This window comes from Rhinolophus sinicus, linkage group LG04 (genome assembly GCF_036562045.2).
Source record: "Rhinolophus sinicus isolate RSC01 linkage group LG04, ASM3656204v1, whole genome shotgun sequence".
Classification (NCBI taxonomy): Eukaryota; Metazoa; Chordata; class Mammalia; order Chiroptera; family Rhinolophidae; genus Rhinolophus; species Rhinolophus sinicus.
The window spans coordinates 179649780-179673688 of NC_133754.1; the positions used below are offsets into that span (position 1 = coordinate 179649780).

General features: G+C 54.3%; 1 protein-coding gene across 3 annotated transcripts in view; it reads left to right on the forward strand.

Moving 5' to 3' along the window:
* NEK6 (NIMA related kinase 6) overlaps positions 1-23909 on the forward strand; it is a 79341-nt gene that overhangs the window by 9758 nt on the left and 45674 nt on the right. The window contains exon 1 of one of the 3 annotated variants that reach the window (XM_019728532.2): positions 19669-19797. The exons of 1 other annotated variant lie outside the window; for it this stretch is intronic. The gene's annotated coding sequence lies outside the window, so the exon portion shown is untranslated. Of the gene's footprint in view, positions 1-19668; positions 19798-19901; positions 20030-23909 lie in introns of those variants that run through there. One more of the 3 variants, XM_074330993.1, reaches the window with a different exon arrangement.

Below are 23909 nucleotides of genomic sequence, written 5' to 3' on the forward strand. Positions count from 1 at the left end.
GTGGACGTTCACTGAGCACCTACTATGCGCAGACCCAGGTTAGATGCAGAAATGAAAATGACACAGAGCCTAGTGGTTTGAACTACCACCCATTCTGATGGGGTCTTTTGGTCCCAGCCTTCTGCTTTTGGTGATAAACCCAGCCAGCCACCGTGCACAGGCCACATGACAACGTCCCCGGCATGAACCAGAAACAATCCAGATGCCCCAGGAACCGATGTGAGAACAAGGCATCCCCTTCACACGTCGCGTCTCAGTTCAGCGTCTTGCCACCACCCAGCATTTTGAGACAGAATGTGAGATCTCGTGGTTGGCTAAATACATAAATATTTTATGTCTCGATATTCTGAAAACGAAGCCCAAATGCGTAGAACTGCAGCACATCAGTGCTATACATCATATGTTATAATAATCTGATGACATGTTGTTTAAATATTTATGGACGGATGTGACATGACAATGGGAGAGAGAGCAGTCTCCCAGCAGAGTCCTGGCAGATGCTGGAAAAGAGGAAGCACATTCTCGGATCCCCGGAAGCGCCGTGACACGCTCAGGTTTCTGATGTGAGGTTTTGGGGTTCCGTGGCAGTGGCCATGGCTGCCATTACTGAGCACGTGCTGTATGCCGTGCCCTTCAGTGACATCATCTCATTTAATCATCACAGCAGCTTCTTGAGGATGGGACTCTTACAAACCCCAAGTTACAGATGAGACACTGAGGCTCCGGGCAGGTCGGATGGACCCCAGATCCCCCAGCTGGGAGGTGGCACAGGATCAGACCCAGGGTGACCCGACTGCAGTCTGAGCTCATATTTACTGTGTATTCTGCCCTGAGTGATGAGTCAAAAAGCCCGCCCCCACCTGGTTTGAGCCCTTGCTTGGTAGTAACTGGACTTTCTAAGTCGCAGAAAAGAAGGTGATGCCTGTAAAATGTGGGCGGGAATGGAAACCACAAGGAACAAATATCTGACCCAGGAGAGGCAATTAGGAGACAGCAGAGCCACTATGGCCCCAAAGGGAGTTCGCTGTCGACTGTCCCCACATTTGTGTCCTGTGCCCCAGCATTTGCTTGTCTGTACTCTCCCTGCAGTGCCTGCCTCCAGGCTGGGGACACTCAGACACGATAGCCCCTTCAGTCTCCAGTAGCCCCGAGAGGTGAGTTAGGGTGTCCCCACTTTACAGATGAGGGGCTCCTGCCGTCTCCCAGAGTGGACGCCGACATCCCTGCCTTCCAGAGGCAGCCTGAATGTGCCAGCCGGAGTAGCCGTTCCTTCCACACTCTCCCTGAGTCCTCACTGGGCTCGGGTTTCCTCTGCCTGACTGCTAGCGTCAGCCCTGCCTGTTTCGTCACCGCTCTGAGTCCTGCTTGATTGTCACATCTCCAGCACCGGAAACCAGGCCTGGCCCATGAGATAGCAATAAATGACCAATCATAGGGGTTCAAAGAACAAAACCTGCCTGCAGGGGATAGGAGGAAGGGCTGAGTTCTGAGAAGCTTCTCCTGCTGTGACTCTGAGACCCAGTGGTGTCTTCTAGTTCAGCAGAGGCCTGGGGGCATACCCAGGGGCCTCCAGGCTAGGGGAGGGGGCCAGAGGGTCATATAAGTGGAAGGCAGGGCCAGCTACGTAATTTGTGGGGCCCAATACAAAATGAAACTGGTCCCCTTGTTCAGAAAGCAGGAAAAAAAAAAGCTTTTTCTTTCCTTTTGCAGTCTCTGTCTCCACCTGTCATGATGTTTTTTATTAGCTATTTAATGCTGTGCTCCCTTGGGCATAGGGACACTTGCAGGGCAAGTACAGACCCTCACAGGTACCCTGGGTACCCACCCTGTGACTCAGAGTGTGGGCACACCTGACCCCAACGCTCCCCACAACTGCACCCAGGCCCCTGCAACGATGGAAGGCAGCAGAGAGTCCTGAGGTGGGGAGGGGAGTGGGCAGTGAGAACCCCTCCTGGGGAAGGTGGGCCACATGTGAGCTAAGGCTCCAAGCCCCCAGCACATGCACCATTGTTCCATCCGACTTCACTTAAAAGTTCTAAGATAGAGTGAGGACTTTCAAGACAGCAAACACAGAACATGAAACCCCAAGCACAGGGCTCCCTTCTGAGGGCAGGGCCTGATGGGACTACACTTGTCATTTGCACGTGAACCTAGCTGTGACCGGAGGGCTGTGGCCTCCTCCCACTTGCACCCACATTTCAGAGAGCAAGTCCCCTGTATCTGGTCTCTCCATGGGCTTGGGGCCAGATCTTATTTGAAGGAGCAGTTCCACAGCGAGGCACTGTCTGCAAACCACTTGCCCAGGATGTGACCGCTGTCAGTCGGCCAGGCGGTCTCCCTCTCACCCAGGACCTCTTGTCCCAAGGACACAGCATGGACAGGGGCTTCCTTGGAAATGTCCTCCCTGATTTAATCCCTCACATTGTTGCTGGATGTTATTGCATTGACAAACCCATCCCCTCTGACTTCCTGTCCTTGAGTGACAAGGGTCAGAAATCAAATGACAGGGTTGCTGACCTGATCACTCCAGATGATCGCTGAGCAGGTGATTCCCTAGAGATCAGAGAGGGCGGAGAGCTCAGATTCCACCAGCCACTCACGCTGCTCCCAGCTCTGAAATTGGAGGGCCTGGCAGCCATAGGATGTGGATACCTGGCCACTCTTGAAAACAGAATGAGGGAGGCTCGGGAGAGTTAACTAATGCTTATTATTTAGTACCTACTGTGCACCAGGCACGGAGCCAAGCACTTTATCTGTATGGCCATAGTTAATCCTCACAACTTTGGGCTGACCCCATTTTTCAGATGAAGATAACTAAGGTTCAGAGAATGAAGTCACCTGTCTGAAGCTATAAGCCACAAAGTTTAAAAACTGAGATTTGAACTCAGGCCGGGCTGACCCCCAAAGCCAGTGCTTTTTATGCAATCCCTGGCATGGCTGGATGGCTGGGGTCACTGCCGGGCTGAGCCTGCTGCCCCCACTGTCTGCTGCGTGTGCGTGGGGACGGGACAGGAGCCAGACCTCAGCTGCTGCCTCTGAGCAATCACCCTTTTTGGCAGGGAGCAGCTCCCGAGGCTCCAGGTCCAGTTTTTCTCCTCCAAGATCCATCGAGCCCTGTGGCAATGCTTAGGCCCAGAGCTGGAGGAGGCAGGCAGTGGGGCCGGACACACCTGGATGCCACACACATCTCCACATTTTGCTCACCTGTCTCCCTGGCTTGTCACTTCCTACTGAGGCCCCCAGTTTTCTCACTTGCAGAGTGAGGGGTAATCTCAGTTCCTGTCTCCGGGCCAATTTTCATGATCCAGTGAGGTAAGCATGTACACTGCAGGCACCCAGCAATTGGTGACCGTTATTGTATTGATAGTAAATGACACTGTATGGGGTGAGGACTGCAGTTTGGTGGCACCCGTGACCCACAGGAGCACCTCTCCACACTGAGACTCATTGGAAATGACAGCCAGTGCTGCCCTCCCAAGGAATTCAGCCCTTCCTTGCTTTGTTTGGTCATTCATTGACTCAACACAGGCAGGCACTGTTCTCAGATGCATAATGAACAGAAGACGCAAAATGGAGCTGGCATTGTGGTTGGGGAGAGCAGTCATAAGCAAGAAATGAGTCAAGTGTGTTCAGTGTCACCAGTTGTGGGGACAGAGTCCCAGAGAGCAGTTTCTAGGCTCTTGGCCTCACATAGAAAGGTGCTGGCTTGGGCAGTAGATGGCCATCAGCTGTGACTAGGTGGCCGTCAGCTGTTACCAGTTAGCCATTAGCCACTGATATAATGGTCGTGGCTGCGTTGGGGGATTGGTTGGTTGGAGGAGAAGTGGACGGCGGATTGCAGATCGTGTGGCTCCTGCTCCCTGTGTCTCCAACCCAGCCGCCAGCGAGACTATAGTGGTATGACTCCCCTATCTATGGCTCCGTGGGTGTTCCTTTTTGGCTTCACCATGTCCTGCATTCTTATGTGGAGAGTGGGACCAGAGACCCCGCATGCACCCTGCATGACAGCCTCATTGGGCTTCCTTTGCCTCAGGTATCTTCAAGAAAGGTGTTCCCAGTATGAATGTGGGAGTTTTTCTCAGGCTCTCTCAAGACTCTCAACTGCTCAATCTCAAGGCTGCTGGTCACCAGGGCCAACCCGGGCAGTCACTGGCCATATATTATCGCATTGACTTTTCTCATGACACTGTCAGGCAGGTTCTATTAGTCCATTTTACAAATGAGTCATCGAGGCTCAGTCAGTCACCCAAGGGCGCACAGTAGGTCTGTGGCTGAGCCAGGATTATAGCCTTTGGTTCCCAGAACACACACCCTAAACCCCTCTGGCTGTAGGGTGAAAGGATGTTTTTGTTTTTCCAGGTAGCAAAAAGGCCACAGGTTCTGCTCAAAGTGGCATATGCTCAACAAACACCTACTATGTCAGGGTAGTGCTGGGTATTGCGGGAGGGTGTGGCTAAGAACTGAAAGACTGTTGGTTTTCAAATTGGCCTGAGAAGTGACTGTTTCTGACGTTAACCAGGATGTATCTACTTCTTGCTCCAGGGCTGTGAGGTGAATGGGGCTCCCCCCACCCCCACCCCCGCGTTAGGGATGAGGAGCTGAGGCCCAGAGAGGTTCCACAACTACCAAGGTCACAAGCCCTGGGCAGCCTGACTCCACATCCACTTGCTCTGCCTGTGGTCAACCACGGCTGTCTGTTAACAGCTTTGGCCTCCACACACTCATTTTGCATTTGGACAAACAAGCCTAAAGAACAACTCAGTGGCTTGAGCCCAAATTTGAGAGGGGGTGAGCCCTTTTGTAATTGTGGAAATGGACGCCCATTCCACAGTGAAATTGCCTTTGAGATGCCACTGATTTTTCAGTGCAGGAGAAGACAGGCAAAGTGACAGTATGCAACGTGGGTGTGTGACAGGTGGTGGCTGTGTCACGGATTCTTCCTGGGACTGACGTGAGGGCCATAGGGCATTATGGCATCTGGGACTGACAAGCCTTTTAAAAGAAAACGTTCCCAAAGCTGTCCCATCCCACTGTTGGCAAACAGTCCTTAAACGGCAAAGAAACCGCCGCGTTCACAAAATGGAGAGCTGGCGTTCTGGCCCATTTATTTAAACCTGGAGTCGACGAGGCTAAAGACTTCAGCTCACCGGCTCGATGCAGCAGGGGAGCGTAATCTTCAGGGTTTTCTTCCCATTTACGGGTTTTTTTGTTGTTGTATATTTGTAAAATGAGGCTTCTGCTGGCAAAAGCAGGTTTTAGTGAGTGCGGCAGCTCTTTCAAGACCTAATAAGGCCCCAAAGGAGGGTGTGTTCCAGCCACACTTCCCTTCCCCCAGGGCGGCCCGATTCCGGCTCGCCTCCTGTGTACACTTTGGGCACCACGTACCATCCGTCTTGCTTCCCATTAACAGAATTACCGCCATCACTTCTGCAGGATGAGATGGGCCCTTTGGAACTGCCTTGGGGACAGAGGCAGGAGCGGCCGCCAAGCAGTTTTGCTTAGAGGGGAAAGAAAAGAAAAAAAAGAGACAGAGAAAAACCAAACTCTTATTAATGGATGATTCCTTGGTGTTAGGAACCTGGGCTGGGGAGGAAAGGGACAGCGGTGGGGGGGGACGGGACGGGGAGTCTAGAACCACTTCCTGTTCACATTCCTGAAGCCACACTGGATCACCTCTCAGAAGAGAGTGGACAGGGCATGTGATGACCCCAGTTCCTGACATCTGTGAAGTGGGCTTGTCACCTGTGCAGTGTGGCAGAGCATGGAGAGGCCCCTTGAGTTCAGAGGCAGGGAAGGAGGAGGACCCAGCATTTATGGGGCACTCACATATGCCTGGCACTGTGCCAACTGCTTGGGGTATGTCTTGGGGAGTGGGTGTCATTGGCCCCGTTTTCAGATGAAACAGCAGAAACCCAGAGTCCAGAAACTTGCTTCAGATCACGTAGCTCCTAAGTGGTAGCTCTGGGATTGTCCATTTTCTTGGGCTGTCCCCTCCAGAGGCGATGGGAAGTAGCAGAGCGAAGACTCCCAGGGCAGATGCCTGTCACCAACCTGCCCTTGCCTCACCAACCTTCAAGGTTCGGTAGGAGTTTGCCAGGTGGAGAGAGCATGTGAGGGGGAGTTCACAGGGGCCCAGAGGTGTGGAGCAGCAGGTTGCAGGAAACTGCGAGGCCCTGTGGAGCTGATGTAATGAATGACAGGTGTCACGTGGAATTGGGGTCAGATAAGGAGGCCTTGGATGCTAAGCTCAGAAGGGATGGCTTTATCTGGAAGCCGTGAAGATTGATAGGGAGGGGTGTGGACAGGTCGGTGTTTTAGGAAGGTTTTCCTGGTGGCGCGTGTGGAAAATGGTTTGTGGAGGGTAGGGTTTATGCCAGGAGATGGGGAGGCTGGCGACGAAGCCCCAGTGTGGGTGCTGCTGTGGACTTGCCCGGAGCCTCCTAGCTGCCTATGAGGCCACAGATCCACCCACAAAGAACCTTTGGCTTTCTCCCACCCCCACCCACCCCAGCCCTTTCCTGCTGGGTGTTGGAGCGGGAGACCCCTCACCTCCTCACCCTCAGCCTTGTTCACAGCTTTCTTGTGAAAAACAAGGCCGACGCCTACCGACTTGCTGGGGACAATGTGAGAATAAATGATAAAATATGTAAAGCTCGCAGCGCTGCTTTGGGAAGAGAAAAAAGTGCCATGGATGTGTTATTTTTCCCTAAATCCGGATTTCTGCGTGTCATTTCTTTCTTCCCCATCAGAGAAGCTGCTTTGATTCCCGGGGATGAGAGAAGCCTTAGTTAATGGGAGTGCATCAGCCGAGGCCTGTTCAAGTCGTCTGCCACGGAATACATTTATTTCCCCCCATTTCCAGGCTCGCTCATTAATCTGCAAGAGCCCCATTCTAATGTGCTTCCAGGGGAGCCAGTTGTGTTGTCACTGTGATTGAATTCTAATTCTCCCTTGATTGATTGAGTGACTGATTGATTGATTGATCTAGAAGAAGTCAGAGGCAAAGCTGTGAAAACGAGCAGCTCTGAGTTTTCACATATGTCTGTGGCATGTTATTTGTGTTGGGGGGTGGGCTGGGGTCAGAGGTCCCCCTGGCCCCCTGGGAGTCGGCCTGTCTTGAGCTGACGTGTGGTGTGCAGGTTCTGACGTCAGGTTTGCTGTGAGGCAGTGTGGTGGGCAGGCAGCGCCCCACGGAGGAGCTGGCTGTTCCAAGGTCTGGCTGGGCATTGTTTTCCTCCAAGGCGAGGCTCTCAGGAGGGTGAGACCAGGCTAGCCCACAATCCCCCGCTCACCCCCTCACAGAGCCAGGTAATGGCAGGGTGGTTCTGGAGGAGACTGGGTTCTGCCCACCAATAAGGGGCTCAGCCACGCCTGGCCCCCCCTGGCCCACCATAGGGCCAAGCCCCCTGTGGGATGCAGTCCGAATCGTTTTAGGTTGAATGGATGAATGGGGGTGTCACATAGTGGCTGGGTGACTTCATATACCTGGAGTCTCATTTTATCATCACCAGAATCCATTTTTCAGTTGGGGAAACAGAGTCAGAGAGGTGAAGACTATGGCCAAGACACCCAGCAAAGAAGCCACCCTGGGGCTGACTTCCTGGCGCCCCATTAAAGCGCTGGTTCCTCTACTTGGCCTTTCCCTCCAGACACGCTGAGAGCTGGATGTGGCCTGCCCAGGCAGTGTCCACATTCCCCTTCCCTCTCACTTCCTCCACCTGAGGGCCATTCCCTTCCCTAGAGCACTCCCTCCCCTCAGTGCTGGGCAGAGACCTGGGCAGGTGGGCCTCCCATGTGCCAGGCACACCCCAGGCACTGGGCCTACAAGATCTCATTGAACACGTGAGCATCTTAGGTAGGTCTTCTCTGATTATGAAAATGAGGCTCAGAGAAGGGATGCTGTACAAGATTTCTCAATACATAAATGAAGGCTCCCAGATATAAATTCAGGGAGGACAGTCACCCACTGGAATAGTCCTGCTGGTGGGAGAATGGGTGGCTGTGGCCCATTTTTCGTGGGCTAGACTAAGGCATGATGTTTTAGAAGGCTACGCTTTTTCAATAGGCCAGGCTGGGACATGATGTCACAAGCAGAGCTTTCCCACCAAGAAAGAACGGAGTCTGGCAGGGCCAGGCAGGGTGGGGTGGGGGTGTCCCTTTGGCTCCTTGGGAAATACGGAGCAATCAGGGGCCCGTACCAGCCCAGTCCTTACACAACCCGCTGCAGCCCTTCTCTTTCTGGCTTTGGTTGCCCGCCCCCTGCCCTGTGCAATGGGAGGGTGGGAGGACCCCTCTTATCTGTTAAGTACTGATTATGTGCTAAGCAATTTGCTGTACAATCTGAGTTAGTTGTCCCAAGCACCCTGTGAAGCCAAGTGCCCTTGTTTGCACCACCTGACCCACTCCTTGGCTGTATTTCGCTCATAGCACTTACTGCTGTCCACATGACTTCCATTTCTAGGGGTGTGCCTTCCCTGCCTTGTGCCTGGGACAGTGCTTAGCTCTGGGAGCCTCTCAAAAAATGCTTGATGAATGATGATGGAATGAATGAACCCTCGTTTTCTTGAAAAGGAAACAGACCCGCAGAGCACAGACCTGTGCCCTCCGTCACAATGCAGGGGCAGGACTGAGCTCTTCCCTGCCTGTTGGGGCCAGCTGGGGCCTCTCTGACTGACCGGTGTGCAGTCTGGAATTCCAGGTGCGCCTGTCTGTGTCCCCGCAGGTTTGTGCTGCCCAAAGAAACTTCCAGCCCACGCTTGTGGCTTTGGATCAGCCCAGAAAAAGCGTGTCCTGTGACTGCTCAAGGAATCTGGGCATTTAGCCCAGAAAAGAGTGTGTTTCCTGGCTTGCTGAGAACTGGGGCCCACCCTGCCCCTACCCTGGGTGTGCAGAATTGGAGGGAGGGAGAGAGGGACTCCGCCCCTAGAAGGCGACAGCGTCAGACCTTATCATCTGAGGTTCGCTGCCTTGCACCCAAGGCTGTCCCAACAAGGCCACCTGGCCATGGCCGTTAGCCCAAGTGTTCCAGGCAAAAGGTCCCCCGCATCCAGGAAACCCTATGAGATGGGATTAGCACGCCTGAGTTACTGGAAAAGAAGCATTCCTCGTGCCCACACAAATCTTCATCCCTGGGGAGGCTCTCGCAGCGCACCTCACTGGTTACCATGAGGCAGATGTGGGTGCGACATCCACAAAGCATTGGGTGACTGGCTTCCGGTAGGTTATCAGGCTGCTGGGGCCAGATGTTTCAAAAGCCAGGCATTTGGCCTCTCCCTCCAAGGCTGGTGCGGGTTTACGAGGTGACTTTGAAGAGAGCTGGAGTCATCAGGCCGTGATGTCTGCACATTGCGTAATTTCACAATTTGGTTTTCCTTTCACAAGGAGGGTCAGTGCTTCTCCCTCTCCTGCTTTTCATTTTTATTTTATTTTCCTCCTGTCCCCTTCCTCATTTGACTGGCCTGGAATGCCTTCTCTCTCGGGCTGGGACATCACCCAGCCCTCAGAAGGGATTAGCTGGAATTATCCACCAGGTAACTGGAATATACTAGTCAAATTTCTGAGATGGAGAAAACCTCTTTTGTGTTCTCACAGGAGAGTGGAGGAGGCCAACCTCGCTTCTCCTCTGCCAGGATTGAAATAGATCACCCAGCAGGGCACAGTGGCTTAAGTTTGCTGGTTTCCAGATGTCAGACCCAGGCCCAGCTCAGGGCTGTGTGAGATTCTCACCCATCCATGGTGAAAGGAGAAAACTTCAGAACAGGCCTGGCATTGGCTACTTTCTTTACGTTAGGTGTCCGTCAAATACAGAATGGTGATGGTAGATGGAAATTTTACCCAGAAAAAGTTGGCGACTGTATTTTGGTCTTCAGAATTTGGAGGAAGCTTGACAATCCTGGGGAATTCCCAGGCCTGGGAACCACTGGCCCCAGAAGCAGAAGTTGAGCCTGAGGGAGTCTTAGATGAAGTTTGCAGTGCCTGGAGAACGTGGGAAGCTGGGCTCCGAGGGTGGGCTGGGAGACTGTTAGATTCCTAGGGCCAACTTAACAAAGCACCACAAACCAGGTGGCTTAAAACAACAGAAATTTATTCTCTCACAGCCCTGGAAGCCAGAACTCCAAAATCAAGGTGTCGGCAGGATGGGTTTCCTCTGGAGGCTCTGGAAGAGAGTCTGTTCCGGGCCTCTCTCCCAGCTTCTGATGGTTGCCAGCAATCCTTCACGTCCCTTAGCTTGTACACATAGCACTCCACTCTCCGCCTCTGTGGTCACATGGTTTTCTCCCTCTGTGTGCCTGTGTCAAGTTTTCCCTCCTATAAGGATACTAGTCGTCGGATTAGGGCCACCCTAATCTCATATGACCTCATCTTAACTTGACACCGGCAGAGACCTTGTTTTCAAATAAGGCCACGTTCCTAGGTCCCAGGTAGACATGAGTTTTATAGGAACACTATTCAGCCCAGCGCAGGGAGCGCAGGGGTGAGAGGAAGGCCTGTCTGCATCGCACATTGCCAAGCATTAGTACTTTGGAGTGTCTGCAGCCATTTGAGTTGAGTTGAAACAGGGTTCCCAGTTGGGATTGCTTGCTCATGTGTGCATGAGGATGGCATGTAAGCAGCACACTGTGTCAGGCATGCCCCGTGCCAGGCGTCAGGCTAGGGCTGAACAGGACAGGCCAGTGGACCCAAGGAACTGGCTGACATTCCTGTGGAGGAGACAGATGTCCACAAGGACATGAGTCTGGGGACAGAGAGCTGTCACTGTCACCACAGCTAAGATCAGGTTATATCACTCCCAGCGAATAGACTCAGAGACTCAAGGAGATGACCTGGTAAGGGTGCTCTGACTCCAGGGCCCTAGACTTGTTTATACACTTTAATGCAGGCACCAGACCAGTGGATTGGGTCACTTCATGCTTTTCTTAAACACAAGCCATCAACATTTAGAGGCATCAGCCAGGACAACTGAGGGCTGAGAGCCTTCAGTCTTGGCACAAGCCACCGGCCCTGCCGTGTTCCTTTGGACTGGGAGAGCAGCCCCTCCCAGTAATGACAAGACCCTGCCATTCCTGGTGGCACCTGCCAGTGCATCCTCAGCCTGCTTTGTGGATAAAGGGCAGCCTGTGAGGCAGGAAGGAGGGATCCAGGCTCTTTCGGTCCCCCAGGGACGCTTATCTATTTTGGCAAGGGCTCTGTGGTCAGAATTTCCAGTTTACATTCCATCTCTGACACCTCTTAGCCAGTGACCTTGAGCAAGCAGGTTCCAGAGCCTCTCCAAGCGTCACATCTCCTCTCCTGTGAAAAAGCAGTAGATTCCAGTCCTGCCCATCCCAGAAAGATTAGGAGATGGCTAAGGGAGTTAGAGGTTGTAACCATCTTGTATAAATCCCTCTTGTGCCCAACACGGGGCCTGGTACACAGGTGCTCAGTAAACACCAAATAAGAGAGAGGGTCTTGGAGCCTGGAATGTGGCACTCCTGAGATCCGGCCCCAGCATGGTCTCCTGAGAGGGAGATTCTGTAAGCATTTCCTTCCTCCTGTCTGTGGGTGCAGTTACCTGAGAGGACCAGGGCAGGGGTGGGGAGGGCAAGTGTGTGCTCACAGTATTGGCAGAAGAAAGATGCTGCTAAACTGTCTGTAGCTTTGATTCACCGTGTGACCCACTGAGTCAAATCGTCCATGGGCTTGGTACTAGGGGAGGCAGAGTGGTATGCAGAAGCGCAGTGGACGGGTCTGGAGAGCTGAGTTCTGGCCTTGGCTTTGTGCCGTTACCAGCCCTGTGTGCCCATGCTCACCGCTCATGTAGGTCCTCCTGAGTCTCCCTTCCCCTCTGCAGACCTGAGGCCACTACTGTGGCTGGGGCCTCTACCCCACAACCATGTGGGGGCTTGCCTAGCTGCCAGGCCTTTGCACATGCTGTGCCCTCCGCCTGCTGTGCCCCTTCCCTGCTCCTCCACTATTCAGTGAATGAATAGACGGTTGGATGTCCTTCGACACATCACTTCTCTGCCCCACGCCTCAGTTTCCTGTCTTTCAAATACAGGATGTGGACTGGGAGATTCCTCTAGGGAGACATGAGACCTCAGATGAGTGGATTCAGGGTTTCTCCTGCTCCTAGGAATTGATGGGAGCGTGGCAGCGACTGCATGCGTATTTGTTCAATGATTATCTGCCGTTGACACAACAATGTGAACGAAGCGAGGGATTTGCTGAGCACTCAGCACAACGTTCCCAGTGAACGGATTCCAGCGTCTTTGAAAAGGCAGGCGGAGGCCGCCTCCGTGGAGCTGTTCTAACTGCCGTCGGGCCAGCCCTTCCCCACCTGTCCCTCTGCAGGAATTCTTCCCGTGCCTGTGGAGGCAAGAATGTGTTCGTCCAGAGCCCGGCACTTAATATGCACCTGCCCACAGAGCTCTCTCTGTGTCTCCATGTCTGTCCAGAGCTCCTCTTAGTGGGGCAGACGGCAGGTGCTGCCGGGCTCCCCCCAACTTTCCACACGCCAAGCTGGCACCAGATTTCAAGCCCCACCTTTGCCGGCTCCCAGCTGTGCAGATTTGCGCCTGAATCTCGGTTTCCTCATCTGCAAAACAGAGATAGTAATGCCCACCTCATGGGCATGGCAGGTGGACCCAAATACATGGTGCAGTGCGTGGAAGGGGGTGGGGACACATGATATGGGGGGCTGTTCTTCTTAGCAGGAGTATTCCTTGCTCTAGAGATCACAGCAAAACAGAGATCAGTGGTCTGTGTGTTGAAGCCAAAAAATGTCTGTTGTCTGAAGAATTTTGTTTTGGAAGATAAGCCCTGGTTTTGGGTCCGAACCTCATTCCCTCAGGATTGTCACGGTTGAGCACCCAGGCTAGGCTTGGTGACCACCCAAGCCTTCGAGCCTTCCACACGGATGTTCCCAGGTCAGGCTTTTTGGGAATCTCCTACACAGCTGGGCTGCTTGTCACGTTTCGGTAGCACTGTTTCCACAGAGCAGGCTCTGTCTGGCATTGAATAGATGTTTTTGTCTTTTTCTTGGATGCCTGAGTGGCAGTCTCCCTCCTGCGGTCCCATAGGCCGGCATGAGTGTAAAACTCCAAAATGGACGTCAGAGTGGGGCCGTCCATTCCTACTTGGACTCGCGGTTCCCAGCCAGGCTCAAAGAGGTGGGTCAATGGCTGCCATGACCTGGGAGTCTCCCGAGGGTCTCCTGGGCTGTGGTTATAAAGGCTGCTGAGCCAACCGAAGAAATCGGAGTTCATGGAGAGGCAGCAACTTGGACCAGCAGCCGAGTTGAGGAGGATCGTTCAGGGTCTCCAGACAGGCCTGCTGGCATCCAAGCCACGGATGCAAAGCCCCTGAGAGTAGGAAGGACACTAGGGACTAAGCACGCGGCTGTTGCTGGCGTGAGGGCCTTGTGGCTCCGTGGTTAGGAGCATGGGTCTGGAGCCACACTACCTGGCTTCACATCCCAGCCCTTCCACCTATTCTGGACATTGTGCCTGACCTTTGCATGCCTCGTTCCCCTTCTGGAAAATGGAGATAATAATGTACTATGAGGGGAAAGTAGGTTGATATCTCTTAAGTGTATTAGAACAAAGTTTGATGCATAGTAAATTAAAAAGAAAAAAAAGAGTAAATTGAGGCCCAGAGAGGGCAAAGGGCTCATCTGTGAGCACCCAGTAAGTCACTGGGGACAGCCAGGCTGAAACTCATGATTTCCAGTCTCGTGGACATTTCCCTCCTCCCCCTTCCCCCTCAGTCAGACTTTTTCAACTCTGCCTTTTGCAAAGGAAATCTCGTGACCCTTCAGCCAGCAGGAATTCAGACTGCACAGAATTTCAGAAACCTCTTTGGGCTGGCTGGGGGCCTTGTTGCAGTTCTGTTCAGTTGCTAGTTCTTTTTTTCTCCATTTTTTTCTTCTAAAGCTCTAGAGGGTCTCTCCTTTCCTATCTCCCAAAAATAGAAAAATTAGCCTTTTGGTAAAGAAGTTTGAAGACTTGGATCTCTGCTGTGTGTCCATAGACCACCCCCCTCCCTTTCTGGGCCTCAGTTTCCCCATCTGTGAAATGAAAAGGTTCCCCCCTTTGACAGGTGGACAGTCCCTACCTGCCAGCCTGGAATTGCTTTGGGGACAAGCGAGTGAAAAGGTACCACACCGAACGCAGGTCCGTGTTGACTGTTGGGTTAATGCTGACTAAAGAAAAGAGGATGACGCATCCTTCAAGGAAGTGAGGTGAAACCCACCAGAAATGCTACCCACTTCCGCCTAGCTCCTAGTTTCAAAGGTTATTTGAGTCATCAGAGTTGCCTGCACTTTTCTCACTCTCCTGTTTCAGCCTCACACTCCTCAACCCTACTGGGCTGAGACCAGAATGCCGGAGTGTCCCATCTGCAGGGCTCCCAGGTGTCAGAACTGAGGGGCTTGGTGGTTTTCTGATCTCTGCTGGGCACCCCAGCCATGAGCTGTGGAGGCAGCTAGCCTAGGTGTGAATCCTGGCTCGCAGGCTGTTGACAGCAGCCCTCTCTGAGCTTCAGTCTCATCTGTGAAATGGGTGGATGAGACCTGCCAGCAGGGTGAGATGGCAAAGCCCAAAATAGGAGTCCTGCTCCAGCTCACTGCTCTTTTCCTTCCTGCCTGAGAGGCCTTTGCTCACCTGGGCTCCAGCTGGGGCACAGTAGATATCGATATGCCTGAGTCCTCCCTGGCTGTGGGGGACAGAGGAACACTTGACGAAGCCAGGAAGCCTGGAGATAGACCTTCACCCATCAGGCCCAACAGCATCCTGAGTGCAGCCACCGCAGCCTTTTTATGGGGAGCCACGGGCCCAGGAGGGACAGGACCTAGAGTAGGAAGGCCTGGAGCCAAGACTAAAACCCAGGGTCCTAGACCAGGAGTCCCCTCACCCCTAGGTGCTTCTGTCTTCTGTTTGTGCGTTCACTTTTGGGTCAGCCTGGCTGGGCCTGGGAATTCATAGGTGGGTACCATGGTGGGCCTGGAGTGGACTCAGGTCTGAGCCACACCTTGCTACGCCCTGGCAAAGGCCTTGGACAAGTCATGCCCACCCCTGAGTCCCATTTCCTCATCTCAAAAATGGGCATATTTCCTGCTCTTCCCACCTCTCAAAGTTGTCCTGAGGCTTCATCGGATGGTGTGGGTAAAACTCTCTCTGCAGATGATCAAGAACTAGGAACTTTTCGGGAGTGAAGAATTTGCTATTTGTCATCCCCTGGGGCATTTCTGTATCCGTGTCACTCAGTGTTTGGTACAGAGTAGGTGCTCAGTAAGTGGTGAATGAATGAATGACAATAGTTATTATTTAGGGAATACTTGAGATCTTGCTCCCTGACGTATGTCACCAGTTTGGCTCAAATGAACTCATATAAAAGTTTGTTTAAAAAACGGTTATCTATTAAGCACCTGCTACATACCAAGCATCATCTAGGGAACTTTCCGTAAAAGGGTTACCTTCAGCAGCCCCAGCATTTTAGGTATGTCCCCATTTTACAGCTAAGACAGCTGAGGCTCAAACAGCACAGTAACTTCCGTAAGGCCACACAGCAAGTGGTTGAGGAAGTCAGGATTCACCCCTTACTCTCCACGCGCCCTTCCAGGTACTCAAATGGCCCCCAGGGTCACCTCTCCCCGGGGTGTGCTGGTAAGGGGCAGAGGATTTGTACAAAGCCCTTATCTGTAGCATTTGCCAACTTCCATGGTGTAAATCTTCCTCCAGCGCCTGATTTCAGGCATACAACACGAAAACTGGCTGACAGATTCCCTGAGAATTTAGCGTCAGCCGTCACAAGCTAGTCGACGTGGCTGCAGTGCCCCTGTGCACCCCTGCCCTTTACACAGCGCCTCACACACCCGAGGAAGGCCGGCGTTAGCAGAGACCCCGGCCCAGGACAGTAGACTGGAACCAAGGTGGGGACGCCTGTACTTCTAGACTCCCCAGCCCTCTCCCACCAGAGCCTCTGGGGCTCCCTGGGGTTTCAGTGCCACACAAAGACTTGGGCAGGATGGATGAGACCCGAAGACGGAGCTGCAACCCCTTGACTAGAATATGAAGGCCTGCCAGCCTCAGCATGTGCAGTATTCCTGCCAGGCCCAGAGCAGAGCCCTGTAAACGCTGGGATATAATGGACAATAAAAGTTGCCAGAAAATAGTGGGTCTCCTAGGACCCCTGTCATCCCTGCCACACGCTGCCTGCCGGAAGCACGAGCCCTGTGATCATGAGGCACGATCGTCATGTAAATATATAAAGTCTCTCACCAGCCACGGGCAAAGATTTATTTTATTGAGACAGTGGGGGAAGGGGAAGACGGCTCAGGTTCATCATCCTGGTAACTTTGTGAAATGCTTTGCCATCACATCCCAGCTTCTGGGAGAAGGCAGTAGGAGCCAGTGGGGCCTCTGCCATCCTCCCAAAAAGGGTGTGTGGTGGGGGGATCCTCAGAGGGCATGGTCACCTCCTGTCATATCCACAGGCCTGAGGGCCTGGTTGGCCACGAGACTGGGGTCCCATGGAGAATGAGGACTGGCTTTATTGTGACAATTGATTTGCCAAGCGGGTTGCTAGGAATACTTGTCGCAGGAATATTGCTGTTGAATGAACACTGGTTTTTCATGGTGATAATGGTAATAATCATAGCAGTAGCAGCCGGCACATTTATTAAGCTCTTGTGCATACCTGGGTCCTCATAGTCCTGGGCTGGCGTTTTGCCTGCATGTTCTTGCTCAGTACTCATAACAACCCCATGAGGTGGATCCAGGCTCTGCCTCTCTCCACCTGGGGCTCCTCCAGCAAGTCACATGACCTCTCAGAACCTCAGTTTCCAAATTTGTCAAATGAATGCACAGTCTGCCTTGCAGGGTCGCTTTATGAGCACACGAGCTGCCAACACTGCTGAAGGGTCTGGCCCAGAACTGGACACTTAGGGGGTGCTCTTTGTGTGGCTCCCTCCCCCCACGGACATCCTACCTCCATGGCTGTGTGTCTGGGATCCTGGGAGGCATCTGAGCATGCCCCGGCGTGGCTGTGGCTTGTGAATGGGGAGGGCAGCGTGCAGGGTGCTGGAGGGCTCAAAAAGGCTTCCAAGGCCAGCGAGTGCCCCTTAGCAATTTCAGACCCAGAACATACGGTTTTCCTCCCAGAAACGAGCAGACGATTAGATACAGGATCCCGGATCCCAGTTTCAGGGCGTGACGACAAGTCATATATCCTCCATCTGCCTCAGCAAAAACGTCGGCACTGAAAGGGCCCTCCTACACTGTGGGGCCTGACCCACCCATGTTGTAGGTGGGGAAACTGAGGCCCAGAGATAAGCTCTAACTTTCCCAGGGCCCTGCAGCCCGGTGAGTCCCCAGCCACCATGACACACACGTCATGGCTCAGAGCAGCAGTCATCCTCGAGGAGTTACAAATGGCCTGCCTCGGGTCAGCCAGGAGCATGACACAGGAGGGTGTCGCCATGGTGTGGCCCTGGAAGCCATACTTACATGCTGACATGTAACTCCAGCTGGGGTGGCAGCACTGGATGGAGGAGAGACACTGTCACCTGCACACCAAGCCACACTCCGTGTGTGGAGATTGTGCTGGAGGCTCGTGGTGACTCAGGAGGCCCCCAGTCCAGCCACTGACAGACAGGACCTCAGGCTGTCTGTGCCCCGCACCGCAGCTCCATCCTCTCTTCTGTATCTCAGGTGGACAGGCGGGGAGTGACCGGCAGCGAAATCGTGTTTGCAAGGGCACAGAGGCTGATCAGAGCCAAGTTACATTTCTGGAAGATTCTGGCTGCCTCGGGCCCAGGAGGAAGAGGAATGCTGCGTGGGGCTGACTCACGTTGCATTTTCCCTGGGTGCTGCCCTGTGCACATTTGTGTCTGAGGGGACTGCCCCTGCCCTGGAGGGAATCCCTCTCTAGCCAGCAGGAGGCTGGAAACAGAAGAAAAACAGTTTAGGCAGAAAGTAGCTAACTCAGGGGTGTGACCCGGCCAATCTGAAGTCTCTGTGAGTCCAGGCTGATGCCACCCACCTAGCCGGTTCATGGAGGACAGTCCTCAAGGAGTGCCACATGAACCAGGGCCAGGGTGGGGGTCCACCCTGCAGGCCTGTGGACGGCTGGCCTGGACCCAGCCGTGGCCACCCAGGGGGCTGGCACCTGGCATATGCCCAACAATTGAGCCCGGCTGGAGGGGAAGGTGTGCTGGCAGGTGGCCAAGCCCTGGTGCCAGGATCCGGCTCGGCGTGTCCTCAGGGCCTCAGCTGCCATATGCCTGTGTCAGTCCTGGCAGTCAAGCCGCAGATGGGGCGTGGGGCTTGCCCAGGGTAGAGGTAGCTCTGTTCTAGAGAAAGAGGCAGATGTTGACCACAGGGGCTCTTTTTGGAGATGGGGGGATGGGCTGGCCCGCAGCTTCCCCTCACTTTGTCCCACACTCCTGCAGGTCCTCCAGCCTCCACACCTTTGATCCCACCAGAGTGCCCTTGCCCGCTCGTCCTAATCCTGGGCCACCTCAAACTCCACTTGTTGTGAGAAGCTGTCCGTGAGCTGGCCTGGCCAGAAATGAGATGAGAGCTCATCGGTCCCCTTCCTGGGAGCGCTGTGCATGCTCTTTTCTAGCTTGTGGGTCTCTGTCCCTGTGTTCTGGGGCTCTCTCCTGCGGACCCTGTAAAGAGGCGTCTTGGAATCACCAATTGACAGCACAGGCCCTGCACAGTGGAGGCAGCGGAAAGGACGTGTGGAAGGAAGGGAGAGCAGGAACGCTCGGAGTCCTCAGCTCCTGGATACACACCTTGTTTGGGAGAGTGTGGGGCCTCAAAGAGGATATAATAATAATCAAACAGTAATGCCATTGATTGGGTGTCTGTTACGTGCCAGCCTGGGGCTAAGCACTTTCGATTCACTTAATGTCAGGAACCCTCCCACAGCCCAGGGCGGTACATACTATTCTTGTCCCTGTTTTACCCATGAGAACATTGGGACACACAGAGCTGGGATGTGGCAGATTCACTTGAACTCAGGACTGCTGCCTACCAAGGCACTCATCTCTCAGGCAACAAATGTTTTTGGCTCTGCTCACAAAAGAGAGAGTAGAAAGGGTTAAGCTTTTAAAGGGACAGCAAGAACCTTTCTGCTTCTTAACATTTGCTGGCCCCCAGTGGGGGTGGGTGGGGATAGAGCACAAGGACCCCTCGTCCTTCCCAGAGCCCTGGCTGGTTTAATCCCGGGCACTGCTGTCAGTGTTCTGGTTCCCGTTGGGGGAAAGGGGTTGGTGGATCCTGAAGGGCAGAGCTCTGCCTGAGCAGTGTGGGTGTGGAGTGTATTTAGAAGACTGGGTCCTGACCAGGTGCTGCCACTGCTGTGCTCATGGCCCTGGCAAGTCTCTTGCCTCCTGCCTCAGTTTCCTGCTCCCAGGGGAGCAGGACTGGGTACTCCTGGAGTGCATTCCAAGCCCCCTGGCTTGGGGCACACACATGAACTTTCCCCAAGACTGTCCAGGGGCTGCTGCCATCAGCTCCTAGTCCCTGGTGCTCACCGGGCTCCCTGGCGACTGTACTAAGTTCCATTCACCACAGAGGTGGCAGCTGGAGCTATTTTTGGAGCAGCACGTGGTGGGGGAGTTTCCTTTTGGCAGTGGCTGGGGACGGGAGTCTTGGGCAGGGGAAGTCCCCTACGGAGGCAGGGCTGGCCCCTCTTCCTTCACAAGCTGTAGCACAGGCCACCCAGATACCCAGAGGCCCTGGCACCGAGCATCTACCTTCAACCCCGAGCCAAGCAGACCTTCCCCGAGCTTCTCAAGAGCCACTTTGCAAGGTACCAGCCTTTTCCCTGCCTCCTGCTCTGGGGAGCCCCTCACCCTTTCCTGCCACCTGGGGCTGCTGCCTTTGCCCTGGAGGGTGTGCCCAGTAAGTGACTGGGAGGAAAGCCTGAGGGCCTTCCTGCACCTGGGCTCACAAAGCACCCGACCTTGGCTGTACCTCCGCCACCGCTGCCACTTGACCCTCCTCCAGGTGGGGGCTGCCAGGAGGCCAATGCCATCAGCCTGGTATGTATGACCTTTGCCACAGCCCAGGTGGGGGGGTTGGTTTCACACTGAGCAATCCTGGGCTTTACCAGGACTCCTGAGGTTACAAGGGAAGCAGAAAAAGTTCTGGGGGTGGGTCTTGGAGCCCCTTCCTAATGTCTGAGCCGTAAGTTTTCCATAAGTTCTGCCATCGAGGAGATCTCCGTTTGAGGGAAAGGAAAACATGTGAACAGGCAGTGATAGCACGGGGACCAGGGCTGTGGAGTCAGGAGTAACTGGCTATCTGGGGGAATCTAGGAAGGCTGCCTAGAAGAGGTGCCACAGGTTGGGCCCTGAAGGAAGAGCCAGGTTTTCTGGAAAGCAGTTCATTCCAGGCAGGGGAAGTGAGCCTGCCAAGGCCTTGAGGAGAAAGTGAGTTCATTTCCCTGGAGGTCCCTGGGACGGTGGGCCTCCCTAAGGGGCCTGAGGCTTCTAGCAGAGAGGTTCCAGCTTCCCCCGGCTTCATGGTGGTCTCCAAGGATCACCCCAGACAAATGAGATTGAAACCCAGCCTTTGGAGAGAGGTCTGCGTTCAGACACAGGGCATACCACTTACCAGCAGCATGGGCTTAGCAAGTCACTTGACTTCTTTGTGCCTCAGTGTCCTCATCTGTAAAATGGGCCATCGAATACATGGCAGCAGAAATAGTTGAGGTGTTGCATGTAACTCACTGGCATTGAGGAAGGGCTCAGCAGATCTTCTTCAAAGAGGTGGGAGGAGGCCAGCCTTCATGTCCTGGAGCCAAAGACCTCCCGGACAGAAACCAAATGCCTCACTGCTCCTTTAACTGAGAGATGCTTTCAGCTCCTGCTTTTTTTTTCTTCCAGAATTGGGTTTTATTACGCAAGAAGGAGGAAGTGAAAGGTGATCAGGAACCTCCTCGGTTTTGCAAAGGCTTTGGGAAGCCCTGCAGTGTGAGGTGGAGTGTGCTTTGAATGGTCGGGTGATTTCTGCCCAATGGGAGACCTCATGGTCCCTGAGGGGACCCTGAGCATGAAGGCAGATGTTTCTTGCCTGGGGCTTCAGGAGAGTGGGAGGAGCCCCCTCCACTGACTGGTCAGAAGTTTATTCAATCAGCTGCCACTGGGTGCCCATTCTGTGCCAGGCCCTGGACGAGGTACTGGCGGTTTAGAGATGACTGCTAAGACCAGTCCCCGTCTTTAAAGGCCGGCAGAGGAGGAGGAGAGGGTGACAAAGGAAGCAGTTTGTGCCTGAACAGCTGGACTTGAGAGGAGAAGCCCATGTGGACACCGTCAGATAGGGAGGAGAGCGGGGCCTTGGTACGGCCTGACTGCCCCTGAGTGCCCACCATGTGCGGACTGGCTGTTTCTTTACAGATGAGGAAATCCAGCTTCTGGGAGGAGGTGGGACTTTCCCAAGACACCACCAGAAGTGTGGTAGACTGAGTAGGACCCAGGACCTTGTTCTGATGCATGAGTGGGACTTTGCCTGGTGCCAGGCCATAGGTTCCAGGCAGAAGCTGGCATGTGCAAAGGCCTGGAAGGGCCAGGGTGCTGTGTGGTTGGGTGCAGGGCCTGGAATAGGGTGAGGAGCTGGGGGAAATGCAGGAAGGCAGGCCCATGCCAGCTGGGCAGAGCTTGCAATGCCTTGCTCAGGCATGTGGGCCTTTTTGGGGGGAGATTGGGGTGCGGAGTGGCGTGTTGGGATCTATGTGTTGGGGGTGAGGCCCTTCCCATGGTGGCCTGGAGGTTGGGTCATCGGGCAGGAAGTGACTGCAGAGACCACGCTGAGAAGGGGCCAGGCCAGTACAGGGCAGGGCCTCTGGGTGAGTGCGGACTTATTTTGGGAGAGAATCAGCAGGCCTGGATGAAGACCAGCTGTGGCCTGTGACGGAGGAAAAGGCGTAAGGTGAGGTGAGCCTGGGTTCCTGCCGGGTTCCTGGGCAGATAGAGAGGAGCCCCGTTGCTGAGATGGGGACTTGGGAAGGGTGAGCAAAAGCTCCAGTTGGGCCAAGTGAGTCTTTGGTGCCTGTGGCTTTTGGTGGTTGGGGTCTGGAGCTCTGGAGAGAGCCCCCAGGCTGGACAGAGAAGGATCGGGGTTAGTGGTGGATGAGGAGAGGCGAGCTGGGGTGCCAGGGATGTGAGTGGGAAGGAAAGCCCCATCGGCTGGGGGCGGAGGGGGGCTCCAGCATCGCCCCTCAGCTGCGGCCTCCAGGTTCTGCAGGCCCACCCTGCGGGAGGTCCCTGATGAAGCTACGATGTCCTTTCAGAGCTGCCTGTGGTCCCATGTCTTACAGAAGCCAGGCTCGTGGAGCTGAGGAATCTGAGCAGCATGTGTGGCTTTGGGGGTGGGGTGAGGGGACACAGGACCAGTCAGGAAACCAGACACCATCTGTGGCTCGTCCCCTACAGCTCCCAGGCCCCCATGACTCTGGCCTGAGATCTGGCTGCTTCCTGTCAAGTGATGAATGGATAACGTCTGCTTATCCTAAGATCAGAAGAGAAGGGGGGCCGAGGTAGGCATAGGACACAGCAGCCAGAGCCACACCTCTGGGCCAGAATTCTTTCATTCATTCACTCTTCCAAGGCAGCTGGACTAGTGGAGTCAGACAGACTTGGTTTTGAGTGTTAGTGCCCCTGTGGCCTGCTGTGTGACCCTGGGCCCATCACTTAACCAGTCGGAGCCTTTGTTTTCTCCTCTGCGTCATATGGATCATAACAGCCCATGACACCTGGGAGCCTCAGTTTTCCCATCTTTAAAATGAGGGTGATGACACCTCTTGGGTTTCTTGGGAGGTGTCAAGTCACTCAGCTCAGGGAGGGCGCTTGGCGTGGATGTTGGCTGATGCTGAATCTGGTCTGGCCTTAACCCCACTGGTCGCCAGGCTGTGAGCTGCCTTGTCTCCCTGGGCTTTAGATCTCCACTGTGGAGGGGTGTGTTGGGCAGTGCCGCCTGTGGCATCTCTCCTCTCCCAGCTAGCCGAATACCCCAGGCAGCGGGCATCCATTCTAAGCATCTGCAGCCGGAAGCCTGCTGGCCATGTGGAAATAGCCGCTGGGTCCTGCACTGGTGTTGGGTCACTCATTTGGGGGAAAAGAAAACCATGTGTGTAGGGGGCCGTGAAGTCATGGGATGGTTTCCTGCTTTGGGAAAACAACCTGTGAAGCTGTGCACTCGTCTGGGAGGGGCCTTTCTCGGAGAAAGCAGCACAGGGTCCAGCATCCAGCTGAGGCCAAGCCTCCAAGGATGTCTGTGTGGTTGTCCCGCGGGTTTGGCAGAACCTGTTGGCCTAGGAGCGACATGGGCCATCGCCACCTCCACTCTCAACGCCAAACAAGGGGCAGTGACGCCCCTGCATCAGTGGATGGACTGAGAGCATGGCTCAGCCCACGGCCTTGTGGTCACCAGGAGAAACCCTGATATCATGGGCATGAGCACACAACACGTGCAGAAAATGGCAGGGACACACGCTGTTTCCACCTCGGCTTGTGAGCAAAGTGACAGGTACTTACACAATATAATAATGTCCCTCCAGAATACTCCCAGTGCACACACTTCGTCCCCCATGCCTGCCCCAGGCCAGGTCCTTGGCCTGCGCCTTCCCGGTGTCTGGGGTCATCTGGCAGTGGGAGAGGAAGGGCCTCAATGAGCCAGTAGCCTCCATGAGGTGTGGCATTTAGCCGGATGCAAAGGAGGGACACAGCTTTTCCCTAGATGAAGTCTCCAGAAATTGGGAGGCAAGGGTCAGAAATGCCACTTGGAAAACCTCAGAGCCAAGCCCAAGGGAGTCGATCCCTTCTAGGGAGGGCCCAGATTAAACTCAAGTCCCCATGTCCCGCTAGGGTCACACTGTACAGTAGAAAGAGCCGTATGGAAGGCCAGGGTCGGGAGAAGCATATC